This window comes from Euprymna scolopes, chromosome 45 (assembly GCF_053919585.1).
Source record: "Euprymna scolopes isolate OS-2025 chromosome 45, ASM5391958v1, whole genome shotgun sequence".
Classification (NCBI taxonomy): domain Eukaryota; kingdom Metazoa; phylum Mollusca; class Cephalopoda; order Sepiida; family Sepiolidae; genus Euprymna; species Euprymna scolopes.
This window is the reverse complement of record NC_136526.1, coordinates 57437938-57454490: the sequence shown is the minus strand read 5'-3', so window position 1 is coordinate 57454490 and position 16553 is coordinate 57437938. Positions and strand designations below refer to the sequence as shown.

At 35.3% G+C, this 16553-nt stretch overlaps 1 long non-coding RNA gene across 1 annotated transcript in view; it reads left to right on the top strand.

The window, feature by feature from the left end:
• Positions 1-10049, top strand: part of LOC145269729 (uncharacterized) — a 12978-nt gene extending 2929 nt beyond the window's left edge. Inside the window, exon 2 of the long non-coding RNA XR_013865211.1 lies at positions 207-10049. This is a non-coding gene — a long non-coding RNA (uncharacterized LOC145269729). The remainder of the gene's footprint in view (positions 1-206) is intronic.
• The last annotated feature ends 6504 nt before the right edge of the window (positions 10050-16553 follow it).

Here is a 16553-nt window from a genome sequence, read left to right as displayed (position 1 = left end):
TAGTATGTAGAAGACAATCCAGAAGAAACCAGTGTAAGCCTGAATCCAATGTTTTTATATTGGATTTTTTCTAGGGTCTTTGATCCGTAAATGGTGTTATCGATGACCATATAAGTCATTACATATAAATTATTTCAGAAAGAATGAAATTTATTTTACTGCATATCTTTGTTAATACCTTGATTCAAATGTTTATTCTTTTACAGTGGAAAATTGGAAAAGAAATGAGACATGCTGAAGGGAAATAAACGTTTTCAAGTTCTTTCGCCAGAAACATTGAAACAAAGATTTTTGAATTTAATTGCACTTGGAAAAGTTTGGAAATTACACTGACCGTTGTAGAAATAATACTCGATATGAGAACTGTATAATAATCTATAATATGAATTATCAATAGTTTAAAAAGTACTTCTGCATTTACTGACCTGTGATGTCCACAAAGTTTTTTGAGTGTGTTTGGTTGTTGACTCGAATAACCAGAAGCAGCCAATTGGAATACGTTAAACCCCTACAAGAAACTTATAAATTTATAATGATAAACCGAACAAAACATGGAAATACAATAAATAAAATTAAAAATATGTAATACAACCAAAACCATGCGCAATTAAAATATTTTTTTCTTTCAATTTATGAAAAAAGTTGCTTTCATAGATTCACATTAGCTAAAAGCAGACAGCACGTTGAGGAATGCTCGGCTGACTTTTTCCAGTTTTTTTTCCGTTAGCTGTCGAGTGAGTCCGATAAGCTTTGTGGAAATCACGATAAATGCAAAAGGGCCGTCTCAGATAATCAGAAATGTGGAAACCTATTCTTTGTTAGAAGTTTTCATTTAACAAGAATAATGGAAACGAAAGAAAACCCAATTTCTTGTGATGTGTGCTAGATGAAAAAAGTCGGAAATTCCATTGACCAAAACGTTCATGAAATTAAATTAAACACGTAGACTGTTTAATCCAAATTATATGAATTATCAAAAGTCTAAGAGGTACTTCTGCATCAACTGACCTGTGATGTCCACAAGGTTTTTTGAGTGTGCTCGGTTGCCGACTGGAATAACCATAGGCAGCCAATTGTGAAACGTTAAACCCCTACAAGAAAATTATAAATTTATAAGGATAAACTGAAAAAAAAACATGGAAATACAATAAATAAAATTAAAAATATGTAATACAACCAAAACCATGCACGATTAAAATATTTTTTTCTATCAATTTATGAAAAAGTTGCTTTCATAAATTCACATTAGCTAAAAGCAGACAACACGTTCGTTAAGAGTTGAGGAATGCTTGGCTGACTTTTTCCAGTCTTTTTTCCGTTAGCTGTCAAGTGAGCCTGATAAGATTTGTGGGAATCGCGATAAATGCCAAAGGACCATCTCAAATATTCAGAAACATGAAAACTTATTCTTTGTAAAAAGTTCTCATTTAACAAGAATAATGGAAACGAAAGAAAACCCAATTTCTTGTGATGTATGCCAGATGACATTTTCTGACAATTTTAATTTAAAAATCCACATGAAAACTCACACTGCGAAGAAACGTTATTCCTGTTTAAAATGTGGATCAGGGTTTTCATATAGATATCAATTCAACATTCATGTTCGGACACACACAGGAGAGCAACCTCACGCCTGTAAAACTTGTGGCATGACATTTGCAGATAAATCTAAAATAAAAGCACACATGCGACTAGCGCACATGGAAAGGAAAAGTTGCCAGATTTGTGCAAAAACTTTTCCGTGTGAGTCTAGCATAAGAAAGCACATGCTGACACACACAGGAGAGAAAGCTTTTAGCTGTGACGTGTGTGGTAAAGCATTTGCGCAGAATTCACATTTGTATAGACACATGCAAATATTACATGCCAGAAATAAACCTTATAGTTGTAATATTTGCAAGAAACAATTTTCCCAAAATGGTAATTTAAAAATTCATATGCGAATACATACAAGAGAAAAACCATATTCATGTTTGATATGTGGGTCTGGATTTGCACAGAATTCACAATTAACGAACCATGTTAAAACACACACTGGAGAGAAACCTTATAGATGTGAAGTATGTGGGAAGGCTTTTTCTGAAAAGCGTAGCATGAAAAACCATGTGATGGCAATACATGCTGGCGAAACACCTTATTGTTATTAAGTTTGTGATAAATTATTTTATGCAAGCACTCACTGGAGAAAAACCTTATACTTGTTTGATATGCGGATACGGATTTGCACAAAACTCTCATTAAAATATGAAAGAACACACACTGGAGAACTTGAATGTCTACAGAGAGAACTTGAATGTCTACTAGACACTGTCCTCGAGTGTCTAAGGTCTCTCTGTACAGGGGTTTTTCAGAACAACCTGGCATGAGGATACTTTTTCCATAGAAGTAAACCTTGACCAAATATTCAAAATCACATAGTGTTCGCTGCCCAAATAAGATCTCCTCACTATAGCTAACCCACATTAGCTTTTTGAAGGAATGGTGCACCTTCTCCAAGTGATGTTACCTCAAGTAATAGCTCAAAGCTGGATACTCCACCAGACTAGATAAATTCTTGTCCTGGAATCCAGTAAGACCAAGAGACCAAAATGAAAGATATACTGCAACGTATGATAATGGTTAATTGGGGAGAGGAAAATTATGTATTTCATATAGATTTCAAGTGTTAAGGGCCCTTGATTTCTGAGAACTTCGACTGAAATAAAATAAAACAAAAAAAAGAGAAAAAAATGGCCGGCCTACAAACAAATGGCCAATGCCAGTTTTGCCACTCAGCAATTGAGAGCCCAAGCCACCTAATGTCTGCATGTTCAATCTTATTGGCAGATGACCTTTACACTGCCCGTCACAACAAAGTATGTAAGTACCTCCATTGGAAGATCTGTGGAGAGATGCAACTTGACAGAGCAACGAACATCTGGGAACATGAACCGATAACATCAAACGGAAAAGTGAGCGTGTTCTATGACAAAGACATACAGGCAGGCAGATACATAAAAAACAAAGCTATCAAACCAGATATAGTAATATGGAACAACACCGAAAGGACTGCACTCATTATTAATGTCACAGTTCCAAATGATTTTGGCCTTAATAGAGCTGAACGGGAAATGATAACAAAATATCAGGACCTAAAAAATGATCTAAGAACGACAGGGTCTCTGAAAGAAATAAACATTATACTAGTTGTGATAGGAGCAACTGGTTTAATAAAAAAGAACCTTCAGAAATACTTAGAAGCAATCCCTGGAAGACCAAGCTGTAATGAGATACAAATAGCAGCCATAAAGGGAACAGCATCTATTCTGAAAAAAGCCCTCGGATATAAATTTAAATAATAACAGAATCAAGTGTAAGCTCCAGAAGGGAGCCCCTTGATATCTTAAAACTTACTGAAGTTAAATAAATAAATAAAAAAAAGAGAAATTGTGAGAACCTTGAATGCCTACTAGACACTATCCTCGAGTGTCTAAGGTCTCTCTGTGCAGGGGTTTGTCAGAACAATCTGGCAAGAGGATACTTTTCCATAGAAGTAAACCCTGACCAAAGATTCAAAATCACATAGTATTCGCAGCCCAAATAAGATTTCCTCACTATGGCTAACCCACATTAGCTTTTCTGAGGAATGGTGCACCTTCTCCAAGTGATGTTACCTCAAGTAATAGCACAAAGCTGGATACTCCACCAGACTAGATAAATACTTCTCCTGGAATCCAGTAAGACCAAGAGACCAAAACAAAAGATATACTACAATGTATAAAAATGGTTAATTGGGGAGAGGAATATTATGTTCTCAATTTCTTTACTAACTCAAGTGTTTGAGAGATAAAGAACTTTAATGGAACATTCAAATATCTATGTATCTCATATAGACTTCAAGTGTTAGCCCCAGGTCATAGGCGCCTTGATTTCTGAGAACTTCTACTAAAGTAAAATAAAACAAAAAGAGAAATTCAAAAATACTTAGAAGCAATCTCTGAAAAACCAAGCTGTAAGGAAATACACATAGCAGCCATAAAGGGAACAGTGTCTATTCTTAAAAGAGCCCTCGGATATAAATTTAAATTATAATAGAATCAAGTGTTAGCCACAGGAAGGAGCCCCTTGATCTCTTTAAACTAACAAAAGTAAAATAAAAAAAGAGGGGCCACCAACTTGTCAAGTGTATGGAAAGATATTCAGTATGAATGCTTATATGAAAAGACATGATAATACACACTGGAGAGAGACCTTATAGTTGTGAGGTTTGTGGGAAAGCAGTTTTTGATAAAGCTTGCTTACAAGTGCATATGAGAAAACATACCGGTCAGAACTTGAATGCCTACTGGAGAGAACTTGAATGCCTACTAGACACTATCCTCGAGTGTCTAAGGTCTCTCTGTACAGGGGTTTGTCAGAACAATCTGGCATGAGGATATAACAAATGTAAACTAAAAATAAAAGAGAAAAACCTTTTTCTTGTGAAGTGTGCAGTTCAACATGTTCACAACATTCTCATCTAAATAGAAACATGAAGATCCATGCTAAGCCTCCACCAGACTAGATGAATTCTTGTCCTAACCCTAAAAATGGTGCCCATAAATGCTGTACAGAAATCAGTGTCTGCCTAGGCTATATCTGCCCAGAGGAGCAGGAAGGATAAATCACTCAGAGATTGACCATCAGCATCATGCAACTACCATGAGCACTGGACAATGTCTTGTAAGCTCCCCAAAACTGGAGTGCTTCAATCTGAGCCAAGTCCATCACCAAGACCCAAACGAAAGAGTCAAGCACCTGTTGTTCATGAATGACTTCATGCTGTATGCTAACTTAGAGGTCGTACATCTCCCGAGATGTTGGAATACAGTTTGGCTTGGACAAATGTGCTAAGTGCTCCATCATAGCTGGGAAGCAAGTCCAAATGGAAAAACATGCAGCTTGATATATACATATCCATGCACAGTAGTATTTTTACACACAAGACCTACAAGACACCAACATCACAGACATATGCAATAGTGTAACAGTATACAGTCTATCTTAACACACAACTTTACATTCGACAACCAACACTGTTTTAGGAATAAAAGGCAGACATGAGAAATAAGATAGCTGCTAGCTATGCCAACATCTTTATGCATACATTTGAACAAAAATACAGACACATACCATATCACATACGTAGATGGCATCTTTGTCATTTGGCCACAGGATGAAGAGACACTGATGGACTTTTATCAACACATCAACAATCGCCACAATGACATAAAATGCACTACTGAACACTCCACCACACATCCCCTTTTTAGACGTTCTAGTCAACATCACTAACAATCACATCATTTTACACCAAACCGACCAACGGACACAAGTACCTGAATTTTGGAGAGTTGTCACCCCATCACAGCAAAAAATTCAATGTCTACTGCCAATACCGCCGAAACGTTGTGACTGTAACAACCAAGATGAGGAAGTCAGTCCGACAATCTCAATCAATGAAAACGCCTCATCTCAAAAATACAGACAATTACTATGTACCATTATTGTCTGATAATCTTATAGGAGCCATCAACAGAGCATCACGTACAAGCAGACATAATCTGCTGTCATACAGAAACAACAATAAAACATTCACACACGTTACTATGGTATTTGACTTTAATAATAATACTAAAAATCTACATAAGCCTCTCAAGCAGATATTCAAAAAACTACGACAGGACCTCATACTCAACACCATATACAAAAATAAACATTAGTGCAAAATAAAGACTCCTTATCTACAGTCTCTCCTAACACCCACAAATTAAATTGCACCAAGGCATCTCAAGGAAACACAACATGTAACAAGCCTCGATACCAAATATGTCAGCATTAACACCAACGGCATAGTTACCCCATCAAGCACCAACATCCAACTCAATCTCTTCTTTCTCAACTGCAATAGCCCAAATGTAGTTTAATATACTGTATCGAAGGCACAAAGGGCAATTACATTGGGGAAAAATACTTAGAGTTCTATTAATGCCTTAACAACCACACACATAGAAGCAAATCCACATGGCACACAGTAGATATAAACTACAATCTACCAAACCACACAGTAGACAACATTAGGTACATTCTTATAACATCTGCTTTTTTATACAGAATATCAGTATCTATCGTGGCTTAGTGGGGGATGCCCTTTTCTCTACCCTGCAGCCCCTCTCCCACAGAAGAGACGTTGCGAGCCTATCCTTGTTTTATCGTTATTTTCATGGCAGGTGCTCGTCTGAACTCCAATCCCTGGTCCCCCCACGCCAATCTTTCACGAAAAACACCCGTCTAGCTGAATCCACTGTGAAAAATTTCCCCCACTCTATATCTGTGCCTAAATCAAAACGCGGATTTCATGAGCAAAGCTTCTTTCTTAGAACTGCACGCCTGTGGAACTCTGTTCCGTCTGCCTGCTTCCCTCCGGACTACAACTTGGATGTCTTCAAGTCTAATGTTAACAAATTCCTAATGAACCGCCCCCCCTAATTAAACACTTCATAAAATCTCCTCACTAACGTGATGTACTTGCAATAACCCTTATCCCTGAGTGGCTTCCGGGCCTTGATAAGTGGTGATCACTGTGTAAAAAAAAAAAAAAACTAATTATGCGTGCGATACGGAGAACCTTTTGTCTTTGCTCTCTAGCAATTTGTCTTTCTCAAACCCTTACATTTTTATGTATATAAATCCCAACAACCAAGGAACTATTAAGACGAATGAAATGGAAAGCAAATTTCTTCCTGGATAAATCTTCTCACAGGAAAAAACGAGGATAACTTTGGATTCAAAAATTGTGATACAGCACCACATGTGGAACAATTGGATTCCTTTGAAAATGATCTCAGAGTTATAATCAACAAGCTCACTTTCCACAAAAAAGAAAACCTACTTCCAAAAGGTATTAACAGTATGAATGATTCGAATTACCTTTTTGCAGACAAAACCTACAACTTTTACAAACTTACCAAACAAGAATACTATAAACTAATTAAGGAAACATCACTAAAAACTGTAAAAAATCTTAGAGAAAGTTAGCAAAAACAATAGCAGACAAACTGTAAATTAGCAACATAGTAAGTAAATTAAACAATAAAGAAGCCTATATACTTCTGAAAGATCATAAACCTGACTTTATTAACAAACCAACAACTAGACTTATTAACCCAACTAACCCCCAACTAACAATTATATAATCACAAACACAACAAAGCATGTAAGGAAATACATGCGACTTTTCATGGATTTTTTTCACGACAAAAGACATACAAAAATTATTCGATAATGCTGAATTATAATTGAGATAATGACATGTTAAAAAACAAAACTGATGTCTTTGACCCATGAACACTTTTTAAACATCGATATCATTATTGTCAGCTATTATTTAGATTGAACTGTGCATTGAGCTTTATAAAATGTTAATAGAATAATTTAAAAATGTTAAGCCATTTGTGATCGTCTAATATTGTGACCTATAGGACAAGACAATAAAAACATGCCAAATCTTAAACAATCTCGAAAATACTATATAAGACGAATAAGGCCAAACCTTTAGATCTGAGGAAGCTTATATACTGAATTACTTCATTAAATACAACACCAAGGATTGTATAGTCGTTAACTCAGAAAATATGAGCCATCAACATTTTGCCAGGAGCAGAAATCATATTTCATAGTCGATTTCCTATCGAAAAAAACAAAACATGGAACACACTTATCAAACTGGTTGTTTAATAATGCTGATCTATTTCTATCAACAGGTGATCTTGTGTTAATATAAATATAAATATAAATATTGGCCTCAAACTTATTTGATTTTTCATTTACAATTTATTGCAACATATTTCCATTTATTATTTAATTGGAATTCATTGAAATGAGCATTATTTATTAATTTTATTTATTGCAGACAATTATACTCATTGTTTTTTTTTTATTTTATTAGTTGTGTCACAACGTTTCGACCAACTATTCCTCTGGCCTTCGTCAGGTGATAACCGTGACGGATTGGAACTCTGAATCTCCTGACTGCATTCACTGCAATTACTGCCTTCCATAGTTGTCGTCTCACCACGTTTTGGCCAAGTAAGCCTCTGGCCGGCTTTGGGTAGGATTGAAACCACTATCTTCAGACAATCATCACCTGGAACCGTAGAGATTCAACGTCTCTATCAACTACGCCACGGGCCCCGAAGTGCGATTAAGGTTGAATGTTTTGGTCTTATAAATTCATGTTTATTATCTGATCTTCCATGGTCGGGTCCATACCGAATGGTGTATATTATTTAATTGGCTAAAACGTTGTGAAACAACTAAAAAAAAAAATATGATAATTGTCCGCAATAAATAACATTGATATTTCTATTTATTCTTACAAAATTTCCTCTGTATCTATTCATTGTACCTGTAATGTACATATCTGTATCTATTGAGGAAATTTTGGGTTCGTCATCAAAATCCATTTTTCATGGTAACAAAAAGGAAAAAAAAGGGTGAAAAAATCATTTATGGCAAATTTCTCGGAAAAGAGTAACTAAAGGAAATGATCAAAAGAAATACAGACCCGAATAAGTTTAAAATGATCCAAGTTTATTAAAACAAAAAGTTATCGATTGCCTTTATTTCCCAAGGCTGGGCTTAAAAAAAACCCTTAAGAAACATTCAAAATACATATAAAAAATACAAAAAACGACGTCAATTCTTACTTGCAAGAAAGGCTGAAAGAAAGAACATATAAAAAACGGAAAACAGTCCTTTTTTAAAATTCAGTTCTTTTAACGAAATGTTCAGTCTTTCTTCCACAAGATGTTTTTTTTCTTCTCCAAAAGGAATCACAAACAAAAAGTTTCTTTGACCTTAAATGGGAGAAAGAATCAAAATAATTTTTCCCTTGAAAAGGGTCAAATACCATAAAATTCAAAGGAAAGAAACATAAAACCATAAAGCCGCTTTGGTAGGCTTTATGTGTACAACTAGAATGATTCACGAGTTAAATTTTGGAATTAAAGGAATATATATTTTTTTTTTTAAGGAAACTTCGGTCGAATAATCTTTCCCGGTGGTCACATGTGCCGATAATCTGTTCGTCTCGTCGGCAAAATGAATTTTTGTTCTTTACAGTAAAGAACTCTTGGAACATGGCGGTTTCTTTCGTTAATCCTTTGATTAATTTACCAGTTGTAAGACGCTTGCTTGCCTTTTAATAACTGCTACTAATTTTCCAGTCGTAAGAAACTAGTTGTCTTTTAATGACTGGGAGTAAAATTACGTTAAAAGTTTAATACCTCCCAATGGAGTTCTAAACAAACGTCTTTCTCTAAAGGTGAAAATTTAGAAAAATAAATTTTAACGTCAAAGACCCTTTTTGATGGAGAACGAAATTAGCCTACTGTTTCTTAGGCCGGCTAAGTTCGAACTGACGAAAAAGGGCAAAAAAGGGGGTAGGAGAGGGGCTGGCTGCTAGAAAGTGAACTATACCTAAGCTGCTGCTGATGATAATAGAAGTGACCTGCCGGTCAAGGAATGCGTTCCTTGACCCAAATGCGGAGATGCTGAATGGGTATAAATAAAAAATAAATAAAAATTATTTCTCTATTAAAAATTTCCACAATATACATTGTACCTGTACTGTACACATTTGTATCTATACATTGTATCTGTACTGTACATATCTGTATCTATACATTGTACCTGTACTGTACATATATGTATCCTTCCAAACGAACAATTCACTTCTCGTTCCAAGCAACTCGTTGCACATGTCAGCACACAACAAAAACCAAACAAACAAATGTCAGCCTTAAAAAAAAAAAGAGTAAACACATTTTCCATGCGTGTTCGTTTTTGCCGAGTCTGACGAGGGGTTTTGACGTTTTTCAAACAACCACACCAACAGCAAAAAAAAAAAAAAACAGGATGAAAAATCAATTGCCGAAAACATTACTCACAAATATATATATATACTGCATATATATTTTTTTCCTAGGAAGGGGAGTATTGTTCGAGCCTTTTCAAGTCTCACACAAAAACACACGTTCACATTTCAAGCTATATTACTTGTCACATACATACGCGCACACAAACATACGTGCATATATTCATGTTCGCGTACATACACTCACATTCATTTGTATATACACACATGCTAACATACACACATGTACTCAAACATGTGCACACGTACGCACACAAAGTCAACGTCACTTATGCTTTCAAAGGAAATCCACACATGCGCAAAAGACCACCGGAAACGAGTATAAAACAAAGAGCAATAACCATTTTTTTTTGTTTTAGGCCGAGGTTTCGAGCCAGTCGATCTATGGACTGACCGCGTGCGTCACGCCATTTACTACTATGTGGGACAAAAGGCAAAAAGACCGTATGTTCACATTCTCACTTTTTCTCTCTCTATCTACTATTGGTCCCTGAGAACACCTTCATGTAGCTGACTACTAACTGACGTCAACTCTCTATCCTCTTCTTTGTCTACACACTGGACTATCATTCCAATTTCCACTACAACACTCACTTCTCTTCCCACGCGTAAACAAACGATGGTGACCCGAACTCGAGATGAACACACATTTCCTTTTCTTTCTACAACACCAGTTCCGCAACGAACATTGGTTACACACGCACGGACATGAACACATGTTATATCTAAAACATTCTTTCAACAGTAAATAAACAACGTTTATCTTATCCATCAATTGAGTCTTTGTTTCCTTCAATTCCATTTGTTTCATTATTTTCTTGTGGCGAGCTAGGGTATTATATCCTGGTCCATTACATTTTCACTATACATTGTACCTGTACTGTACATATATGTATCTATACATTGTATCTGTACTGTACATATCTAGTTATGAAAAGTGCACATACTGTTTTTATCACAGAGCTTGAACTTATACTTCATCATAGAGACGTGACTCCAGTTTTTTCTTCTTTTTCTCTCTCTCTCTCTCTCTCTCCCCCTCTATTAATCTCTTTTTATCTCCATCGTTCTTCTGCTTCTCGCCATATCGACTATCTTGATATGATTCCCTTTCAATGACCAGATGAATTCAATTTGTTATTTAATAGTCTCTCTAGCTTTATTTCTTCATTTCTTTTTTATTAAACCCCTCCCCCTCCCAACCCTTCAACGTTCTCTGACAATTAGTCGATCAGTGAATATGCTTATGCACACTTTTTCGACTTGCAAAAGTTAGCTTATCAACAGATATGCTTAAGGACACTCGATGTTTAGTTAAATAACCCCACCCCACCCCCACCCTCACTAACACAATCTACTGTTCAGGTGAAATACACCTTAATTTAATAACTTTGAATCGAAATTGTCTGTATATCCAGCGGTTGATAAAGTTTGTGGCAATGTTTGACCGATTATCCAAAAAGGTTCAAATACGACGTTTCCATTGCTTATTCTGCCTTTTTAGAGAGCTCACAGCTTATGACCTTTGGGGTTTGTTTTTTTTTGGGGGGGGGGGGGGGGGTGAGTGCTCACTTTTTCATTTTTCTTTAACGTCAGATTGTTCAGGGTCGTCTGATGTAGTCTCAATGACTGAAACACATAGCCGTTTGTAGCGACCAAATGTAACTTTACTTTCTAATAAATAATATATGATTTTGTGTCATTTTTATCACTTTTAAACTTATGTCGATTTCTTGTTGATTTTTTAAACGATTATTGAATATGGTTACTCAACTATCAGTTCCAATTTGTATATTAATGTTTGATAAGTAAAATCATAAATAAATATTTGTTTACACCCAAAAAGTCTACATATATATATATATATATATATATATATATATATATATATATATATATATATATATATATGAACAAATGATTAATAAAACATGTTAAAAGACATCTTTAAAAAGAGTTAAAAACATATTTAATTTTAAAAAGGAAGCACAAGATAAGTGGATAGTCCTTAATCCGCGGAGTTTGGAAGAAATACTCTCCTTCTCATCAGAGGGCAGGAATTAGCAAAATGCGGGATCGGATTTGGCATGTAAAAGTATTTAATGAAACTACAAGTAAGTCACAGATCTTACTTGGTAAAAAAAAAGGGTGAGGTAAGGGGAATAGGAGGTAAAAGAAAAATTATAAAAAGATTTCACATGAATGGATAGTCTGGTGAAGGGTAAAAATCCAAGAATGGTAAAATCCAAACATGGGTGAATTAAAAATTTCCAATCCAACAGTTAAGTTCCAAATGGGCCAAATTTATTTTAAATTTAAATGCATATGAAATACGTTTGAAAGCCGATTACAGCACAATATTATAAAATAAACAAGTATTGTTTAAAATTAGTATATTTGTTTATTTTCATAATATTGCATTGTAATTCGGCTTTCAAACGTATTTCATACATATTTTAATTTAAAATTCAAATTTAATCAATGATTCTAACACGGAAAAAATTACTCTGACTTTCAAATCGCATTGCCAAATGCATTCTCCTCACATTGCAAAAAGCAACACTGCAGATAACAGCACATAGACTCTTTGTTAACTTTGTTTGTCTTCAACTTTACATCATGGCGGAGATAAAAAGAAAAAATTCTGATTTTATATATATATATATAATTTTTTTCTACTATAATAATTAAATACCTACAGACACTAGTGTTTCATCCTTTCGGGAATCTTCAGTGCAGGGTGTCACGATTAATACCAGTCAAACAATTTGAACCCCGTATCACGAGACATCTCTGGCTCGATTAGCGGAGACCTAATCATTCGGCTACCATTAACCGCTTGAAATAGTGTTGAATTTTAAACATCTTAATTTTAAATGTTCATTTACGTCAGTCAGACAGTGATCTAATCGTTATACGATGATTGATCTACGCATAAGAGCTAAATTGACCGACTTTAATTCAACTGAAAGTGCTCAACGATAAGAAACGAATTTCTTAAAGGGGGTGTCATAATTTTTTTCTACTATAATAATTAAATATCTACAGACACTAGTGCTTCATCCTTTCGGGAATCTTCAGTGCAGGGTGTCACGATTAATACCAGTCAAACGATTCGAACCCCGTATCACGAGACATCTCTGGCTCGATTAGCGGAGACCTAATCCATTCGGCTACCATTAACCGCTTGAAATAGTGTTGAATTTTAAACATCTTAATTTTAAATGTTCATTTACGTCAGTCAGACAGTGAATTCACCAGTAGGACTAAGAAGAAAAAAGTAATTTTGGGGCTGATGGACATTAAGTGTCTGAGGGAGTGGCACTCGTCTGACAGGACATTGCAATCATTATATATATATATATATATAAAGTTTGGTCAATAATCATCATTCTTTTCTTTCCCATACACCAGCATCTCTCTTCCCCCTCTCTCTCTTTCATTTCCTGTCTCTCCCTACATATGTGTGTATATAGATGAGTGTATATTGGATGGATATATGTACACACACACACACACACACACAAACACACACACACACACACACACACACACATATATATATATTTGCATAAAAATTTTTCAAGAGGAGTAAATCAAAAATAAATTGATCAAACATGACTTTTAGATAATAGCCGGGTATAAGCATTTAATTGTCTGTTATCTATCTATCTATCTATCTATCTATCTAGCGATGAGTGGACAACAGAGATTTAAATGGCGACATGTTTTGACAGGTATCAAATGTTATGACTGATGAATTGCACCGGAAGTATCCAAATGGGAACGAGACGTGACGCGTCACATGCTCCGGTTTGAGTAAGGTGAGTTAAGTTTAGTGCGTTTGAACCTGGATGCTGAACGAGCAAGATGGGTTAAGGTCTCCCCATGGGGGAAGTGATGGTCTCAAATAGAGAACCCACATGCCAAGATTCACTCCAGTTCTGCTGTGATGAGATGCCTGAGGAGTGAAGGGGAATAAAATATATATAACAACACTCCTTCGTCTTGGGTCCATGTCTTGAAGCGTTTCCTTTAAAACAAGTTCGGCTCCACCTAAGATGATTGATGAATCCGCCAGGCAGCAGCCAAAAGGCAAAGGCGGTTAACAGGTATGTCGACTTCGTTGCATGTATTATATGTTCTGGCACACGCACACAAAAACTAGATAGTCACGAGCCGTTAAAATATACATTTAGGTACGAGGGTTATAATCCGTAAAACAGTCCGTTATTTACCATAAACATAACATACATACATACATACATACATACATACATAAATACATATATATATATATATATATATATATATATATATATATATACGAGCAAACAGTTAAGAAAACATGTTAAAAACACTTTGAAATGAGTTAAAAACGTATTTAATCTGAAAAGGAAACCCTAGATAAGTGGATAGTCCTTAATCCGCGGAGTTTCAAAGAAATACTTTCCTTCTCATCAGAGGGTAGGAATTAGCAAAATGCGGGATCGGATTTTGCATGCAAAAGTATTTGTTGAAACAACGAGTAAGTCAAAGATCTTACTTGAAAACAAAAAAAGTGAAGCAGAGGGAATATGGTGAAGAAAAAGGTGATTACACATGAATGGATAGTCTGGTGGAAGATAAATAATCCAGTGACGGTAAAATAATAATCCAGTGACGATATATATATATATATATATATATATATATATATATATATAACACATTAGTAAGAATATAATATACAATTTAGATGACAACACATGTTAATTTGGTCCCAATACAACATGACCAGTGCGTCAAAATTTGTATTTATCACTTATTTAGGCTCAAAGGCTATTTAATAACAATGGATAGTCATTATATAGTGTTCAGTGAAATAATGTCAGTGGAGTGATTGTTAGAGTTGAAAATTGGGTATAATTTGATTATTTAAAGGAACAGCTCAGCAACAACTTGTTTTCATTTACCTTAGAGATAACCATGTTGTGTTTTAGGTGATCCATGAGGCACAACTTTGCTGCGGCAAACATGTGCTTGGCATACAGGTTCAGGAAGGTATCTTGCAGCATGTTGCCAGTACACCATTACATGGAGTACCGCCAGGGGTGCATCTCTTCCACCCCAGTGAATTAAACATGTCCCCAGATACCAACCTGGAAATTTCTATGACATTTGGGCTGCGAATACAATGTGATTTTGAATATTTAATTATGGTTTACTTGCATGGAAAAGTATCCTCATGCCAGGTTTTGACAAAACCCATATATAGAGAGGACTAAGCCATTTGAGGATAGTGTCTAGTAGGCATTCAAGTTCTCTCCTCTAGTATTTTCAGGTTGGAACATAATGTGACCCTGAAAATTCACTCAGGTGAGTTTTATGACCTGGAAAATCGATAAATGACACTAGATTTGCTAAGAAATAAAGGTTTCTATGTTAGTTTTATTAGATTTTGGAATTGGAACAAAAAATTATGTGGTTAATATGGTACCGAGTTTTGTTTGTTGGTTTGTTTGTTGGTTGGTTGGTTTGTTTGTTGGTTTGTTGGTTTGTTTGTTTGTTCAAATTTTTAGGATGTCTTAGATTTGTAACACTTACAGAGAACTATTTTTTTTAATGAATCAATACCCACCTCTGAGTTCTTCGGCCACTGGCTGACCTAGCTAATAGGATGCATTGATTCATCAGAACGAAAAATACGTTTCGACGATGCAATGCAGTGTATATCAGGAAGAAACGACACTTTAAAATACCGGGAATGAAAAGATTCCACTGAAAAACGGCAAGTCTAACAAAAGGGTTATATTTGGAGAAGTCGTAATTGACTTTGTCAGATTTCATCCGAGTGGTATATGCATGATCTAGACATATGCCTGTGTTTATAGCTCCTGATCCGTGTAAGTTAAACGAGAGTACCATGGTACTCTAAGAGATGTGTAGCAGTTACAGAGAACTATTTTATCCAGTGAATCAATTCCCCCCTCCCTCTGAGTTCTTCGGCCACAGGCTGACCTATCAGTTAACAGGGTGCATTGATTCATCTGCTCCCTAAAAAAAAACTAGAGAAAACGTCAGTCAGTCAGGACTGGACCTTCAGCCAAGCAACACCTATCCTCTTCTCTTGTCCCCTGTCCACTGGATATCTTGATCTAGCATTGACGGCCTCCACTGCAGACAACTGCTATTAACTGGGGCCGTCACAGGAAATGTATTGACTGACAACGACCTCAAAAAGAATCTTATTCCTTTATCTCAGTTCAACCTTAAAATTCCTGCTTCCAATAAAACCCTATTTTACATTTGTTACACGAATGACCCGGTCTAAGCCGGGTTGACATGCTAGTATATATATATATATATATATATGTGTAAAGGTGTATATACATATATATATATATCTATATATATATATATATCTATATATATATATATATATATATATATATATATATATATATATATATATTTCATGATGTTTTTAGAGATACAAAATTTAAATATTGCAATTAGGAAAGGAAGACTTTTATGATTCATGATTAAAAGTAAATATGTATATATACAAATATATATATATATCTTCTCTCCAAAAAGGTGGGAATGAAGGGGAAGC